Genomic DNA, 13,120 nt, shown 5'->3' with positions numbered 1-13,120 from the left:
TAAAACACTTCTTCTCATTTCTCTCTACTTCCGTAAACTTCTATATAAAGCATGATAGATAGTATTCCACCATTATATTCATTGGCCATGATAGATAGTATTATGTTTCTGAAGGTAATTATTCGATTTTTTTCATATGTTGTAGTTATTTTGTTCTCAATTGTTTAATAAAAAGAAAACAACAACACAATTGAGAAAGCAAAAATTGAGTTCATATAAAGCCAAAAATCTGAATTTTAGTTAAGAGTTAGCAATCGAAACGATAACACCTAGCAACAGATACTAAAAAAGAATACAAATTTACAAAATCTTTATTTTAGTCATTTTGAAAAAAAAAGACAAATAAAAAAGAAAACATGGATAAGGTAGCGAGAGGTATGGAACGTGGGTAACGACAGAAATGGAATTTCATCTCTGAAAAATGAAACTATAACAACTATTGTTTAATAAAAAGAAAACAACAATACAATTGAGAACAAAAATAACTACAGCATATGAAAAAAAATCAAATAATTACCTTGAGAAATATAAGAATTTCTTGTAATTTTTGACACTTTTGTGCTTTCCGGTTTTAGTTGTTCATGCATCTTCTATTTCTGTCGGATTTCTTCAATTGAAGCTATCAGTTTGGAAAAAAAAGACGAATAAAAAAGAAAACATGGATAAGATAGCGAGAGGTATAGAACATGTGTAACAACAAAAATGAATCTGAAAGATGAAACTATAACAACTATTGTTTGATAAAAATAAAACAACAATATAATTGACAACAAAATAACTACAACATATGAAAAAAATCGAATATTTACCTTCAGAAATATAATACTATTTATCATGACCAATGAATATAATGGTGGAATACTATCTATCATGCTTTATATAGAAGTTCATTTGTGACTTTTGGATTTCCTTTGCTTTGTGTTTTTTCATCTTCCCGTAACTCTTGCTTTCTTTTATTATTTTAATTAATAGGCTAGTAATTATTTAATATATTATAAATATAAATTTGTTATTTTTAATTAATTAAATATTTATTTTTAATTAATTAAATATTTTTAATCTGATTTTTTACTACGTTGACAACTCATCAAAAAGACATCTAAAACACTTATTCTCATTTCTCTCTGCTTCCGTAATTATATATAGTATAGATATTAGTCGATAATGTTTAACTTAAAATGTTAAGTTAAATATTCTGACTTATTAAAATAAGTGGTTTTTAACTTAATTAACTAATTTAGGTGGTGCAAAAACAACCGTTATCAAACGTACTTAAATTAAATAAGTGATTAACATTTTAATTTAAGCAATTAAGTGAGTGGTTTATGAAATAAGGCCTCAGTTAACTAAATTGAGATTCAGATTTTGACTCACTTTATGTGAGGGAGTGATTTGATGAAATTTAACAATTGAAGGACTTGCTTGTTGATTTGGGTAGAATGGAGGACTAAATAATTTTTCCACTATAGTTCGGATCCAAAGGGGCTTTATGTCGCCTTTTAAAAAAATATTTCCTACCAAAACTCATGTTAGGAATACTTTCCCCTTTTAAACCAACTAAAATCTATCTATATACTTAAAGCAGCTTACACTTAAGCTGATGTGGCATTTTCATAGAATTTTAATTTTTTCTTTATATTTCTTCCTCTGACTTAAATCAAATTTACGTATTCAGTTGCGCCTCCCCCACTTCCTCAATCTTGTCCCACGTTCAATCTTCCTCAACTACTGCTTCTCCCATGATTCCCCCAAATTCACTGGTATGCTTAACTTTTATGGAAACTGTTTTATTTTACTCATCTTTCTTCTTCTCACTTAATATCCTTCATCTCCCCCTTTCAAGGTTTGTTTTCACCTAAATAACTCTGAAATTTCTTAATTTTCTGTAAGTGTTCATTTGGTTGGGGTTTTTTTATCTTCTCTTTCCGCTGAATTTGAAAATTTTCCATGGAGAAGACCTTGTGGTTCCCAGTGAACCCTCATTGCTCGAATGTGATGTGATGTCCTCATTTCATCAACTTTTGCTTTAGTTATAGGTTATTGGATTAGATAAATTGCCCTTCCTTGCAAATTTCTATCTGCGAATTTTGTACGGTTTCTTATACTGAAATTAAATTAATTACTAATTCAATTTGTGTACATGCAGGGAAGGTTAGCAAGAGATAGATAGCAGGCTCCAATGAAGTATGATCGATGCAAGCCTACTTCGAGAGTGAAAGCAGAAGGTCTCCCTTCCTCTGGCCGACATTAATCTCTCGATCTTTCATCATTTAATTCTCCATATTTAGTTCCCTTATCATTGGTTTTGCCAGCATTTTGCTCGGCATCATATGAGTATGGAAAAGGTAATACTTGTTATTTTTGGATTGGGGGTTGCCTTGATTCATATTCTTTGACATTTTCTCCTGCTACCTCATATTTTCTCTTTTTAATTACATACACATCTAGATTTCTCTTTTCTCAATTTCTAATTTCCACTATGTGTTTGTCATTGAATATAACTCTTTCAAGATAAATAATTGTGTTTTATCAAGGTTTTTTTTCATTTGGATACTGACCTTTAGATTCATATTTTTTTTGGCTTTTAATCAGTGTGGTCTTTCAGGCATTGCTTATTTGCCTATTCGGCAATTGAGCATGTGCAAAACATCAGGTAATGCTTATCTGCCTGATTTTCTTCTGTTTTTCATGGCACAGCTCTCCGAGTTTCGGAGATTTTTCGTTATGGAATGAGTTCTCATTTTTTGTAGTCTCATTCTGATTTTGTTTAGTTAGGATTCCAATTGCTTTTTTCTTTGTTTTAGAAAATTCCAAATTCGAAATTGCAATATCTGATAACTTCATTTTATAGTTAGTCGATTTTTATATCTTTGAGTTTAAATGGAGTTCTCAGTAGTCGGTTTGGTAATGAAACCATTCAAATGGCCTATTTCTCTCATTTTCTCAGTAGCCTTTGTTTTTCTCACCTCCCACTAAGTTTACAAGTGTTTGCCTTATGTCAAATGATATCTCTTACAGGTAAGTTTACCATTCTTTCACTCCCTTCCTAATTTTGAACTACATGCTTAGTCATTATTAACTCATCTACACTTTCTTTGACAGAACAATAACTACCAACCAGTTTCTCTCTCATTCGTTCACCTCCAGCCTCTTCACCACAACTTCTCATTGTGTTTCTCACCTTGTATGGTGATCGATTACCAATTTGCCTCTTATATGGCGGGTCACAGTGTATCAACAATGTATTTTCTCAATCGATTCCACATTCGGTAAGCAATTCTATTCCTCCAAGAAAACACATTTGAATCTTCCATATGCGTCAAATGCTGCGTTGCTGCAATTTTCGCTATTCTTTTTCTTTTTTTATCCCGCAGATTGAAAGCAAACTCACTAGTGAGGAATCATCCAAAAGATAATAGAGGAAGAGGGTAAGAGTTTTTTTTTATATTAGATAGTGAATTGAGAACAATGAAGGCCAGAGGTTGACGGTGGAGATGAAGGGTTAGGGGGACATAAGATAAGACTGTAGATATATATGTTCTGATTCTTAGGCTTTGGAGTATGACTATATAGATTTTTTTAGTTTCTATTGTCATTATAAATGTTATTTTTGGAAAGGTAAGAGTTTGTTAATGATGCACATTGATATGGGGTTTCTTATATGTCTTGCTTTTTTCCTATTATGCTTGATCCTTATGTTTGATGCTTTGTTATTAGGTGATAATTTCAAATTGTACAATGACATAAGGTAGGCCTCAAATGCTGCTGAACACTCTTTGGTTTGATCTCATCTTGGTTTTCCATACCACATTGTACATGTGATAATTATCATAAAATTTTTTTTACTGCAATTTACCTTTTTCTTCCTTATTGATGAGAACGCTGATAATGAATGCCAATTAAACTATGAGTCCTTTTATTATATTGATAAGAATTAAAGTATAAGGAAAGTAATGAGAATGGCTTCTATTTTCTTGAGTTGCAAAATTACATTTTTTTTAAGTATACTTCACTACCTTTTCAATAGTTAAAATGTTTAATACCTTATTTAGTTTCCTTGGGATTATAATTTGAAGGTGAAGGTGATCTATTTTGCAATTGTTTCATGAGATTCTTACTTTTGGATCCTGAACAATATTTTTTATTCAGATGAAACTATACTGTTGCAGGTTTCATAGTTAATGCTTTAACTAAACCATAATCCTTTTTATTTGTGAGTTTGCAGAACTTATAATCTTCCTATTTATAGCTATTTTGTTGATTTCCATTTTGCAAATATTATACACAGAAATGGACCACTGCAAAGTGATGTCAATTATGCATTAGTATGTTAAGGGCGTTGGTTTTTAATTGTAGGGTTTAATACAAGATATCATTTGTCTCATTGACTTGTCCAAAATGATTGAATGATCTTTAAACTATCAAAGTGTTCCGCTAACTCTCTTAACCTCCATAAATTTCCAGATAGCCCTGTTGACTTGCTTAAAATGTAATCAATTAATTACTTAGTTGTAAAAAGTTAAACTACATTCGAAATATGCGTTGCACACAACTTATAATGTTATTACATAATTTATAAAATATATTAAAATATATTACAGAAGAAGTTATTAGCTCAAATGTAAAACCTGCTAGAATGGAACACTTTAGTTGTTTTATTTTTTCAAGCTGTATATAAGCTACTTTTTTTAATTGATTACATTTTATGCAAGTTAAGGGACTATCGGAATATTTTGAAAGTTCATGGACCAATCAAATTTTTTTGGACAAGTTTAGGGAAAAATGATGTATTAAACCTATTTTTAACGTTCAAAAGTTAAAAGCAAGAGGTTTCAATAGTTAAAAGCAAGAAAAGATTAAATGTATTTTTTAAAGAAGTGTTTAATAAAATAAATTAATTATACCATTAAATTTAATAATTTTATTTAAATTTACTTTGCGATTATTATACAAATATAACTACTAAATTTAAAAATATTTATATATTAAAAATTTGGTTGAAAAAGCGATAAAATAACTATTAACATTTTAAAAAATTATTATAAATGATCAATATAAATTTTCTATAAAATATATGATTAATAAAATTTGTGGATCGCATTTTTTTTAATTTGTAAATTTTATTCATAAATTTGATTTTTTACTATAATTTTTAATAAAATTATTCAATTTTCTTATTTTGCTTGAAAATTATAATAAATCACTAATCCCGTGGTTAGGGATGCAACCCCGACGGTACGGGGATCCCCGCCCGTACCCGCCCCAATAATACCCCGACGGGGATTTCCCGTTTAAACCCCGTTTAGATATGATTTTTTTTATGGGATTTTCCGTTTAGATATGATTTTTAAAAAATATATACTTGTGAGGGGTTCAAACCTCTGACCTGTTGATACAAGTCCAAACGTCTTACCTATCTGAACCAAGGCTATTTCTTATCAATTATTCACTAATTAATTAAAACATATTAAAAATTATAATTTTTCAAAATCAAATATTTTATTTTGTAGACCTAATAACCTAATAGAATACAAAAACACCAACACGATTCTTTATCTGTCTTCTTTTCTTTCTCTCCATTCCAGCCGCCAACCTAGGGTTTATTATCTTCTTCAACCTCCACTCCACTCCACCTCGCAGCCGCCAGCCTCCACTCCACCTCCGCACCCCGACGACCTCACACCACCACCCCGACCTCGCACACCGCACGGCGGCGCCACCCCGACGACCTCGCACGGCGGCGCCACCCCGACGACCTCGCACGGCGGCGCCACCCCGACATTACCGTTCCAAGTAAGAAATTTATTTGAAATTGCTGCCATAATCACGTTATTTTTTTTAATAGTAGTCATAATTATCTTAGCATTAGGATGTAAAGAATATTGAGTCGAGTGGCAACTGTGGATTGGTGAAATTTCTTATGATTTCCATTACTTTGAAGATGATTTTCTAGTATGCAGGAATTTGGTTTCAATTTTTAGGTGATTTTAAATTTATAATTGATAATTTGATAGTAAATGGGTAAACGGGGATTCCCGGTACCCGCGGGGATCCCCGTGGGACGGGACGGGGACAGTTTTTGTCCCCATTTAGTTGGCGGGGACGGGGACGGGAAATCCCCGTTTAGGCGGGGACGGGAATGGGAAACCAAATCCCCGCCCCGCCCCGTTTACATCCCTACCCGTGGTGTTTTCACTAGTTAAGAAAATTTACAGAACCCTAAAAACGGAAAACCTAACTCTTTCCTTCGCCCTCCTCTCCTCTTCTCCTTCTTCCCTCTTCTGAAAACCATAATTGATCTTATTCGGATTGTATTGACATCAAACCCTATTGGGAACAATGGCTTATGCCGTACAGGTTTCACCCGTGAGGTCTCTCTTTTCTCATCTCAGCCTCCTTCCTTATTTATTAGGTTCCGGGGCTACAGCCAAATACCAGCACAAATCCGAGAGTGAAAGGTCATAGGGCTCATAGACATACAGCCCCCTGCTTCATCAAACCTCGCGCAACACCCTCTTTCGCCGATAGGCATCACAAAGACCCGAAGCTAACTCATCTTAGCCTCCTTCCTTATTTATTAGGTTCCGGGGCTACAGCCAAATACCAGCACAAATCCGAGAGTGAAAGGTCATAGGGCTCATAGACATATAGCCCCCTGCTTCATCAAACCTTGGCGCAACACCCTCTTTCGCCGATAGGCATCACAAAGACCCGAAGCTAAATACCATTTGTATTTGAGCCCTCACTATCCCTTTCCACACGATCGAACTTTCCCTGTAAAAGGGAATAGTGTTTTGGTTCTAAACTGCTCCCCTTGCTTGTTTCTTTTTCCTCCAGTAATATGAAGCAACTGGAACTAGACTCCGAAAGTCGCAGAAGGAGCTCTAGCTCCAGCAAGCGCAGAGAACGGAAGAAGGACTCTTCTAGAAAGATCACTGAAGAAGAAATTGCAGACTATCTGGGGAAGAAAGCTCGTAAGAAGGTATGATTTCCCTGTTTAGACAGATCCTACAACTTAAGAATAGCATTGTATATTTACAGTTATAGCATGATATAATAGGTCCTCTAAAGAAGATTTAATAACTGGTAATCATCAAGTTGTTGGTGCTAGGTATGGGTGGAACTCTTCTGCTTAATTTAAATCCATGTTTGATTCTGTTGCTTCTTCTTTATATATAAATTTATGAGAGAAAATTAAGAATGGAGATGATAATTAAGTAAGCCGTGTTACATAATTAGATGGCTCTCAGGCTCTCATCTACTTCTGCACGATTTGGCCTCTGTTGTGTTCTTCGTGTTAGACATTGAATAGGGATGGACATACTAAGCACCTCATGCCTATGTATATATGAATTTACCTATGATGTTTGGTTTTCGCTAAGTGTTACCTAATCCATTATATTATGCTTTGTGACTCAATTGTAATTTTTGTTTTGACAGATTGGATATGTACTTGTGCTTCAAATACTTATTAATTTGGATGACTTACTGAGAATTTATTGTTTTTAATTTATTATGCGTGTTTGTAAAGTTTATTGCAATAAAAAGAGTGTTAAAAGAATTCCATTTAATATTTAGAAAATAAAAACTAAGAAATGAAAAACAGATAAACTAAGTATGTTTTCTGTTCTTTTAGTTCTCTATTTGGCAAATGGAAAATCAGAGAACTTAGAAATAGAAAAGAAAATTGGAAGATGAAAACGGAAAAATACCTTTTTCGAAGCTAAACACTACCAAGGTTTCTTTTTTATGACATGTGGTTTTGATTTGTGCAGGCCATGAAAGTTTCGAAGAAAGTGAAGTCTGTCTCCGGCTATTCCAATGATTCCAATCCATTTGGTGATTCTAATCTCAATGAGACGTGAGTGTTCATCCATTTGGCGAATGAAGCCTATAGATGTTCTGTCGAAGCACCTTAATGTATCAGATGATTTGGATATAGACTTAAATGAGCCGTACATTGTTTTCAAGGTAAATGTTACTTTTTATTCTGTCTGCATTTTGCTCCTTTTCCTCGTTATTGTAGCATATCAACAGCAATAACAGTTCAACTACAATATTGATTATTCTAACTTGTTTTCTGACTTACAAATGTAACGCTTATTTCAAGATTTGCCACCATTAGATATTCTATTGTTTTATGTTTCTTTTAAATTGTCGATGATTTATTAAATTCCATAGTGGCACACATGTGTGCATTTTTGGATGAACTAACTCTTGCTTTTTATGCGCATCATGCAGGGTTTAACTGTAAAGGAGATGGAAGAGCTTAGCGATGACATTAAAATGCATCTGGATATGGATAGGAAAACTCAGACGCACATTTGATTATTGGGAGGTACTATTTTTTTTCATGTCTATATTTATTGTTCTTATGGGCCTAGTTTTGGTTTATCAGAAGAGTACTACTTGAAATTTATAGATATTTTGGTCAAGTGCTTGTGTGAATATGATTATTTAGTTCAATCTGTAATGAACAGTACCTAAACATATGCAAAATTTCTTTCTAGGCACTTTTGGTGGTTTGTAATTGGGAGCTAGCTGAAGCTCGTAAAAAAGATGCACTAGATCGAGCGTTGGATGTTTAATCGAAGTTTAATCGATATTAAAATCATATGTAAAAATTATATTTTTGTTCATAATTAATCTTATTATAATATTTCTTCCAAAAAAACCTTATTATAATATAGTAAAATATTAATAATATCAATAAAAATTCTAATAATAATATTATTTTTTGGGATAAGGGTCATATTTAATCTTAACGTTTTTCGGCTAAGTGCAGGTTTGATCCTAACATATGAAATTGTCCAAATTTAACTCTAACATTTCAAAGCAAGATCAATTTTAGCATGTGTTACCGAAAATTTGAAAAAGTTGGTTTAATTATTATTTAATTGTCTTATCAAACTTTTCAAACATCAATTACGACTAATATTTAATGTATCATCTATACAATTATAAAAAAAATTGTTAAAAATACTAACAACTAAGTTTGCCACATACAAGTTAATCATTTTTTTTTGTCAATGTGTCTAAAATGTTTAATGTGTTACTATTATAGTTACAAATAACCAAGAAAAAATATATAAAAAACTACTCAATTTATCGACAACTTATCTAGAATGTCTAATATGACAGTTAAATAACAGACAAACCAGAAATTTTAAAATTTTCGATAACATATGGCTAAAATTGGTCTTATTCGGAAATGTTAGAATTGAATTTATATCATTTCATATGTTAAGATTAATTTGCATTTTCTAAAAAAATGTTAAAGTGAAATTTGGTATGATAAAATTAAAAATGTAAGAAAATATATACTTTTTAAGCTAAATAGTTATTATTGTTAATATTATTGACATGTAAATATAATATATATTTTACAATTCAACTATAATTTATTATTTTTAAATTTTATTTGTGTATATTTAAATTTTAAAGAAATTATAATTTAGAGAAAAGTATAAAAATAAGTTCTGAGGTTTGATCGATTTGTAAAGACAATTCTCACAGTTTAAAAGTTTGAAAATAAGGATTACATGTTTTATGCAGGTTACAAACTCAATCATTCTGACAAATATTATTGTCGCGACTATTTATCCTGAAATGGAGCAATTTTGAACAATTAAAAAGTATGACTTTGAAAATTACTCATAATATAATGTCAGACTTTGGAAATTAACTAAACCACATGTATTAGTTGATTGAAAAAATTAACCCACACATCTTTTAACTGCAAATTTCACAAAGCACATAACTCCTATTTACAAACTTTTAAATCACGGGTGTAGACACTGTAGTCGGAGGACTTTTGATGAAAACCTATGATAAACGATAAAAAAACGACTGATTCATAAAAAAAAATTCAAAAAAATCTCAGACAGTTCACTCAAACGAAAAATGTCGGGCTCGTACCAATCAAACCGGGTCAGTGAAAACTCGACGAATCTAGCCTCAGGCCCACCGATTTAATCATGGACCCTTCCGAAAAACGGGCCCTAGGACGTCTGCTACGAGCCCGCGGCCATATTCTAATTTTTTATAAATAAATAAATATATTATTTCAAAAGAAACTACATGTAATGAGTTGAAAATCTACTAATATGAAAAAAAATTATGAAAAGAATAATATGAATAGAATAATCTGGTTCAGTGAATGAATAATTTAAATTACATTTAATATTTCTTAATCAAACCCAACCCAACCTAACTCAACAAATAAATAGCTTTTTACATTAATATCATAATTTATTACATAATTACAACAAAATCATATCATCAAATTTAATTTTTAATATGTCTTTTTTTTTCTATATATATACCAAATAAAATATGTTTTTACACCTATTTTAAAAAGTTTAAACCCCAATTTATAAATCTTAAACTCTTGACAATATATTCTAGACCTCTAATTTATAAACTTTAATCTTTAAAAATAATGGTTTTATTAGTTTGACATAATTCAAAATTATGACTTAATATAGTTGTAAATAGTTTTTTACAAGTGATTTTCTATGTAAATTTTCCACAAATAAATTATAGAATACATAATATATTAGGTTGGGTATATTTTGTACAATCCTAGCTGCATATCTTTCTGTTACAACAAACCTATTTTCGTATTTTTTAGGTTTGTATTCCTATTTATGTCGTTGCTATCTATCAATAATATTCCCTTCAATATTTATTTATTTTGAAACACCTTTCCACATGATTTTGATTTGACAAAATTATTTAGATTAATGATAAAAATATTCTAACACATTAAATTTAAATGCTTTGATTTATTTGTACTAATGTGTTTGTTCAATGTTAAGTTATTTGATTTATAAGACATTAAGATAAATGGCCCAAAGACTCATAAGAGGAAAGTCAAGCCCAAGTCAAACAGATCAAGACCTCACGGCCCAGGAAGACAAAATGCGGTCATATTGAGTAAAACGCCAGCCCAGCGTGAAGAAGGATCGAGAAGCCTTCGAACAAAAGCTTCAAGAAGAAGCTGCTGAGTTGTGCGACAAGGCAGTCAGGTCAGCGGCAGAACAGAACCAACTTGGAGACAAAGTATTTCTACTTTGGGTAAAGCTCAGAGGACGCAGAAAGCTGTTTGGAAGACTTTACTATAAATGTGCAAACATTCTGTTCATTTGACAAAAAGCTGCTGAGCACTGCCGAAAACAGAAGATACAAGAATCTCATTGGCCAACGACACTGAGCACGTACTGAGTGAAAGCGATAGGAAGCCGTTTCCCTCCAACGGTTATTTCGAAATTCGAAATCACCGGTGCTTTAAGTGTCACTATAAATAGGCCTCTCAAATGCTTCATTCGATTGTAGACACCGAGTCGGAGGACTTGTGATGAAAACCTGTAACAAAGCGGTCGAAGCGGTTGGTTCCGGAAAAATTTTGAAAAAAAAGAGAAGAAAAATATATAATAAGAAAAAGAAAGAAAGGAAAAGTCAATGGAAATCGTGGTCGTCAAGTGGACGGCTCGCGAGCGCTCAGCGACGTGGTGCGAGCGCCTAGCGGCAGCCGACGTGTGTCCGACGACAGTTGGACGCACGTCCGGCAGCGCGGGGCGCACGCTCGATGTCCGCGGGGCGCACACGTTCGGCTGTGCGCGCTCGATGGCCGTTGGGCGCGCACGCCCGATAGCGCGGACGCACGCCCGACGGCCGCTGGGCGCGCACGCCCGGCAGCCATTGGACGAACGCCCAACGACGTTGGGCGGACGCCCAACGCTCGTTGGGTGAACCCCCAACGTCAGTTGGGCGCGCGCGCCCAACGCTTGTTGGGTGCGCGCCCAACTGAGGTTGGGCGTTCGCCCAACTAACGTTGGGCGTTCGCCCAACATAAGTTGGGCGTCCGCCCAACCTGTTTTGGGCGACGCCCAATCTTAGTTGGGCGTCGCCCAAAATTTCCGGGACCCGTGCCTATTTAAGGCACGGATCCCCATGCAAGAACAGGAGAATTTTTGGAGAGCTTCTCACTCTAAGACATTTTTTAGAGAGAGAAAGTTATTTTTTTGGGAAAAAACATTTTTTTCCCTAAAAATTCCGAATTTCCTAAAAGTTAAAATTTTACCGAAAATACAAAAAACATTGGAAAAGCACGATTCGTAGAATCAATCGACTTCAACCGTCAATACCGAACTTGAGGTATTATCCGAGGACTAGACTCGTTTTATTTTATTTATTTCCTTTATTTATTTATTTTTATGTTATAATTTTATTTATTTAGTCATTTATTTATATATCACGTTTTACTTAATTTTTCGTATTTATTTAATTTTCTTCTCGTATTAGATAAACGTTCGGTTTTGTTTTAAAATAAAAACCTCGTTTTAACGTCCCAATACGAACCGTGATCCGATTCAAAGGTAGTTCGGGATTAATAAAAACGTTGTAATTATACGCTTTAAAAATATTTCTAAATAATGTTTTAAAATAGAAACGTCGTTTTAGGAATATCCGTTATAGGCTATGATCCAATTTGGGTAGCTCGGAGGTCCAAAACGATAGAATAGATCTAATCTAAAGCTTTTGAATAAATCTGGAAACTGTTGGTTCATTTCTGTAATTCTACATTTTCTGTCACTAATAGCTGTTTACCGACAGATTTTCCGTCGGTAGAGCTGCTGAAACTTAAAAAATCCTTTTTCCACCCATTTTCTCATCTTTTTTGACATTTATCTTTGTATAGGTATATGTATAAACATGTAACATATTTATTAAAACTATTTTTGGGATATATGGGCAATAATTATGTATTATATATTCATCTATTTTTCATTTAAACTTCATTTGTATCCATTTGGTTCTTTGTACAATTATATGTATATATATGGTTTTTGGGTTTAGTTTTTATTTTGAGAGTATTGGCTTGAACCTTTGGAATAATTAAGTGATAAATGCTTTTGGGTTATTAGTTATCTATATTTAATGAATATTTGGGGGGTTATTTTCTATATGCTTGTCATAATAACTATTTTGGATTAGATGCTATTTTCTTATCTAGGAACCTTATTCATTATTTTTACACGTTTTTAATTAGGATGATAAGTATACTATATTTAGTATTATTTTCCTTTTTGTTAATACACATCAATAACTATAATGA

At 32.8% G+C, this 13,120-nt stretch overlaps 1 long non-coding RNA gene across 2 annotated transcripts; it reads left to right on the top strand.

Moving 5' to 3' along the window:
* Window positions 1–5,565: 5,565 nt before the first annotated feature.
* LOC136235515 (uncharacterized) lies at window positions 5,566–8,887 on the top strand. 2 transcript variants are annotated; one of them, XR_010691815.1, is made up of 5 exons: window positions 5,566–5,793; window positions 6,838–6,982; window positions 7,776–7,971; window positions 8,242–8,338; window positions 8,511–8,721. It is a non-coding gene; the product is annotated as an uncharacterized lncRNA (long non-coding RNA). The 2 variants fall into 2 exon arrangements; XR_010691814.1 differs by having other exon boundaries at window positions 5,567–5,793; window positions 8,242–8,887.
* Window positions 8,888–13,120: the final 4,233 nt, after the last annotated feature.

The sequence above is a fragment of the Euphorbia lathyris genome, chromosome 7 (assembly GCF_963576675.1).
Source record: "Euphorbia lathyris chromosome 7, ddEupLath1.1, whole genome shotgun sequence".
NCBI lineage: Eukaryota > Viridiplantae > Streptophyta > Magnoliopsida > Malpighiales > Euphorbiaceae > Euphorbia > Euphorbia lathyris.
This window is presented reverse-complemented; position numbering and strand designations above follow the sequence as displayed.